The sequence below is a fragment of the Zootoca vivipara genome, chromosome 17 (assembly GCF_963506605.1).
Source record: "Zootoca vivipara chromosome 17, rZooViv1.1, whole genome shotgun sequence".
Lineage (NCBI taxonomy): Eukaryota > Metazoa > Chordata > Lepidosauria > Squamata > Lacertidae > Zootoca > Zootoca vivipara.
Window position 1 is genome coordinate 2,273,405 of NC_083292.1, and position 6,000 is coordinate 2,279,404.

The following is a 6,000-nucleotide window of genomic DNA, read 5'->3' on the forward strand; positions in this document are numbered from 1 at the left end:
GCAAATAAGCGTTCCATGGCTTTATTTCGCTTCGTTGCTTACTCTTGAGTAGAACTGCATATTCACTCCAGGAATAAGCACCTTTGTCAAATGAGTCAAATTGAAGCAAAACACATTGTTGGAGTGTCAGAATGCATAGATAGAAGGCAAATAAGCGTTCCATGGCTTTATTTCGCTTAGTTGCTTACTCTTGAGTAGAACTGCATATTCACTCCAGGAATAAGCACATTTGTCAAATGAGTCAAATTGAAGCAAAACACATTGTTGGAGTGTCAGAATGCATAGATAGAAGGCAAATAAGCGTTCCATGGCTTTATTTCGCTTAGTTGCTTACTCTTGAGTAGAACTGCATATTCACTCCAGGAATAAGCACCTTTGTCAAATGAGTCAAATTGAAGCAAAACACATTGTTGGAGTGTCAAAATGCATAGATAGAAGGCAAATAAGCGTTCCATGGCTTTATTTCGCTTAGTTGCTTACTCTTGAGTAGAACTGCATATTCACTCCAGGAATACGCACCTTTGTAAAATGAGTCAAATTGAAGCAGAACACATTGTTGGAGTGTCAGAATGCAAAGATAGAAGGCAAATAAGCGTTCCATGGCTTTATTTCGCTTAGTTGCTTACTCTTGAGTAGAACTGCATATTCACTCCAGGAATAAGCACCTTTGTAAAATGAGTCAAATTGAAGCAAAACACATTGTTGGAGTGTCAGAATGCATAGATAGAAGGCAAATAAGCGTTCCATGGCTTTATTTCGCTTAGTTGCTTACTCTTGAGTAGAACTGCATATTCACTCCAGGAATAAGCACATTTGTCAAATGAGTCAAATTGAAGCAAAACACATTGTTGGAGTGTCAGAATGCATAGATAGAAGGCAAATAAGCGTTCCATGGCTTTATTTCGCTTAGTTGCTTACTCTGGAGTAGAACTGCTTATTCACTCCAGGAATAAGCACATTTGTCAAATGAGTCAAATTGAAGCAAAACACATTGTTGGAGTGTCAGAATGCATAGATAGAAGGCAAATAAGCGTTCCATGGCTTTATTTCGCTTAGTTGCTTGCTCTTGAGTAGAACTGCATATTCACTCCAGGAATACGCACCTATCTCAAATGAGTCAAATTGAAGCAAAACACATTTTCGGAGTGTCAGAATGCATAGATAGAAGGCAAATAAGCGTTCCATGGCTTTATTTCGCTTAGTTGCTTACTCTTGAGTAGAACTGCATATTCACTCCAGGAATACGCACCTTTGTAAAATGAGTCAAATTGAAGCAGAACACATTGTTGGAGTGTCAGAATGCATAGAAAGAAGGCAAATAAGCGTTCCATGGCTTTATTTCGCTTAGTTGCTTACTCTTGAGTAGAACTGCATATTCACTCCAGGAATAAGCACCTTTGTCAAATGAGTCAAATTGAAGCAAAACACATTGTTGGAGTGTCAAAATGCATAGATAGAAGGCAAATAAGCGTTCCATGGCTTTATTTCGCTTAGTTGCTTATTCTTGAGTAGAACTGCATATTCACTCCAGGAATACGCACCTTTGTAAAATGAGTCATATTGAAGCAGAACACATTGTTGGAGTGTCAGAATGCAAAGATAAAAGGCAAATAAGCGTTCCATGGCTTTATTTCGCTTAGTTGCTTACTCTTGAGTAGAACTGCATATTCACTCCAGGAATACGCACCTATGTCAAATGAGTCAAATTGAAGCAAAACACATTTTTGGAGTGTCAGAATGCATAGATAGGAGGCAAATAAGCGTTCCATGGCTTTATTTCGCTTAGTTGCTTACTCTGGAGTAGAACTGCTTATTCACTCCAGGAATAAGCACATTTGTCAAATGAGTCAAATTGAAGCAAAACACATTGTTGGAGTGTCAGAATGCATAGATAGAAGGCAAATAAGCGTTCCATGGCTTTATTTCGCTTAGTTGCTTACTCTTGAGTAGAACTGCATATTCACTCCAGGAATACGCACCTATGTCAAATGAGTCAAATTGAAGCAAAACACATTGTTGGAGTGTCAGAATGCATAGATAGAAGGCAAATAAGCGTTCCATGGCTTTATTTCGCTTAGTTGCTTACTCTTGAGTAGAACTGCATATTCACTCCAGGAATAAGCACCTTTGTCAAATGAGTCAAATTGAAGCAAAACACATTGTTGGAGTGTCAGAATGCATAGATAGAAGGCAAATAAGCGTTCCATGGCTTTATTTCGCTTAGTTGCTTACTCTTGAGTAGAACTGCATATTCACTCCAGGAATAAGCACCTTTGTCAAAAGAGTCAAATTGAAGCAGAACACATTGTTGGAGTGTCAGGATGCATAGATAGAAGGCAAATAAGCGTTCCATGGCTTTATTTCGCTTAGTTGCTTACTCTTGAGTAGAACTGCATATTCACTCCAGGAATACGCACCTATGTCAAATGAGTCAAATTGAAGCAAAACACATTTTTGGAGTGTCAGAATGCATAGATAGGAGGCAAATAAGCGTTCCATGGCTTTATTTCGCTTAGTTGCTTACTCTGGAGTAGAACTGCTTATTCACTCCAGGAATAAGCACATTTGTCAAATGAGTCAAATTGAAGCAAAACACATTGTTGGAGTGTCAGAATGCATAGATAGAAGGCAAATAAGCGTTCCATGGCTTTATTTCGCTTAGTTGCTTGCTCTTGAGTAGAACTGCATATTCACTCCAGGAATACGCACCTATGTCAAATGAGTCAAATTGAAGCAAAACACATTTTCGGAGTGTCAGAATGCATAGATAGAAGGCAAATAAGCGTTCCATGGCTTTATTTCGCTTAGTTGCTTACTCTTGAGTAGAACTGCATATTCACTCCAGGAATACGCACCTTTGTAAAATGAGTCAAATTGAAGCAGAACACATTGTTGGAGTGTCAGAATGCATAGAAAGAAGGCAAATAAGCGTTCCATGGCTTTATTTCGCTTAGTTGCTTACTCTTGAGTAGAACTGCATATTCACTCCAGGAATAAGCACCTTTGTCAAATGAGTCAAATTGAAGCAAAACACATTGTTGGAGTGTCAAAATGCATAGATAGAAGGCAAATAAGCGTTCCATGGCTTTATTTCGCTTAGTTGCTTACTCTTGAGTAGAACTGCATATTCACTCCAGGAATACGCACCTTTGTAAAATGAGTCAAATTGAAGCAGAACACATTGTTGGAGTGTCAGAATGCAAAGATAAAAGGCAAATAAGCGTTCCATGGCTTTATTTCGCTTAGTTGCTTACTCTTGAGTAGAACTGCATATTCACTCCAGGAATAAGCACCTTTGTAAAATGAGTCAAATTGAAGCAAAACACATTGTTGGAGTGTCAGAATGCATAGATAGAAGGCAAATAAGCGTTCCATGGCTTTATTTCGCTTAGTTGCTTACTCTTGAGTAGAACTGCATATTCACTCCAGGAATAAGCACATTTGTCAAATGAGTCAAATTGAAGCAAAACACATTGTTGGAGTGTCAGAATGCATAGATAGAAGGCAAATAAGCGTTCCATGGCTTTATTTCGCTTAGTTGCTTACTCTTGAGTAGAACTGCATATTCACTCCAGGAATAAGCACATTTGTCAAATGAGTCAAATTGAAGCAAAACACATTGTTGGAGTGTCAGAATGCATAGATAGAAGGCAAATAAGCGTTCCATGGCTTTATTTCGCTTAGTTGCTTACTCTTGAGTAGAACTGCATATTCACTCCAGGAATAAGTACCTTTGTCAAATGAGTCAAATTGAAGCAGAACACATTGTTGGAGTGTCAGGATGCATAGATAGAAGGCAAATAAGCGTTCCATGGCTTTATTTCGCTTAGTTGCTTACTCTTGAGTAGAACTGCATATTCACTCCAGGAATACGCACCTATGTCAAATGAGTCAAATTGAAGCAAAACACATTTTTGGAGTGTCAGAATGCATAGATAGGAGGCAAATAAGCGTTCCATGGCTTTATTTCGCTTAGTTGCTTACTCTGGAGTAGAACTGCTTATTCACTCCAGGAATAAGCACATTTGTCAAATGAGTCAAATTGAAGCAAAACACATTGTTGGAGTGTCAGAATGCATAGATAGAAGGCAAATAAGCGTTCCATGGCTTTATTTCGCTTAGTTGCTTACTCTTGAGTAGAACTGCATATTCACTCCAGGAATACGCACCTATGTCAAATGAGTCAAATTGAAGCAAAACACATTTTTGGAGTGTCAGAATGCATAGATAGAAGGCAAATAAGCGTTCCATGGCTTTATTTCGCTTAGTTGCTTACTCTTGAGTAGAACTGCATATTCACTCCAGGAATAAGCACCTTTGTCAAATGAGTCAAATTGAAGCAAAACACATTGTTGGAGTGTCAGAATGCATAGATAGAAGGCAAATAAGCGTTCCATGGCTTTATTTCGCTTAGTTGCTTACTCTTGAGTAGAACTGCATATTCACTCCAGGAATAAGCACCTTTGTCAAATGAGTCAAATTGAAGCAGAACACATTGTTGGAGTGTCAGGATGCATAGATAGAAGGCAAATAAGCGTTCCATGGCTTTATTTCGCTTAGTTGCTTACTCTTGAGTAGAACTGCATATTCACTCCAGGAATACGCACCTATGTCAAATGAGTCAAATTGAAGCAAAACACATTTTTGGAGTGTCAGAATGCATAGATAGGAGGCAAATAAGCGTTCCATGGCTTTATTTCGCTTAGTTGCTTACTCTGGAGTAGAACTGCTTATTCACTCCAGGAATAAGCACATTTGTCAAATGAGTCAAATTGAAGCAAAACACATTGTTGGAGTGTCAGAATGCATAGATAGAAGGCAAATAAGCGTTCCATGGCTTTATTTCGCTTAGTTGCTTACTCTTGAGTAGAACTGCATATTCACTCCAGGAATACGCACCTATGTCAAATGAGTCAAATTGAAGCAAAACACATTTTCGGAGTGTCAGAATGCATAGATAGAAGGCAAATAAGCGTTACATGGCTTTATTTCGCTTAGTTGCTTACTCTTGAGTAGAACTGCATATTCACTCCAGGAATAAGCACCTTTGTCAAATGAGTCAAATTGAAGCAAAACACATTGTTGGAGTGTCAGAATGCATAGATAGAAGGCAAATAAGCGTTCCATGGCTTTATTTCGCTTAGTTGCTTACTCTTGAGTAGAACTGCATATTCACTCCAGGAATAAGCACCTTTGTAAAATGAGTCAAATTGAAGCAAAACACATTGTTGGAGTGTCGGAATGCATAGATAGAAGGCAAATAAGCGTTACATGGCTTTATTTCGCTTAGTTGCTTACTCTTGAGTAGAACTGCATATTCACTCCAGGAATAAGCACATTTGTCAAATGAGTCAAATTGAAGCAAAACACATTGTTGGAGTGTCAGAATGCATAGATAGAAGGCAAATAAGCGTTCCATGGCTTTCTTTCGCTTAGTTGCTTACTCTTGAGTAGAACTGCATATTCACTCCAGGAATACGCACCTATGTCAAATGAGTCAAATTGAAGCAAAACACATTGTTGGAGTGTCAGAATGCATAGATAGAAGGCAAATAAGCGTTCCATGGCTTTATTTCGCTTAGTTGCTTACTCTTGAGTAGAACTGCATGCTCACTCGAGGAAAAAAGCACCTTTGTAAAATGAGTCAAATTGAAGCAAAACACATTGTTGGAGTGTCAGAATGCATAGAAAGAAGGCAAATAAGCGTTCCATGGCTTTATTTCGCTTAGTTGCTTACTCTTGAGTAGAACTGCATATTCACTCCAGGAATAAGCACCTTTGTCAAATGAGTCAAATTGAAGCAAAACACATTGTTGGAGTGTCAAAATGCATAGATAGAAGGCAAATAAGCGTTCCATGGCTTTATTTCGCTTAGTTGCTTACTCTTGAGTAGAACTGCATATTCACTCCAGGAATACGCACCTTTGTAAAATGAGTCAAATTGAAGCAGAACACATTGTTGGAGTGTCAGAATGCAAAGATAGAAGGCAAATAAGCGTT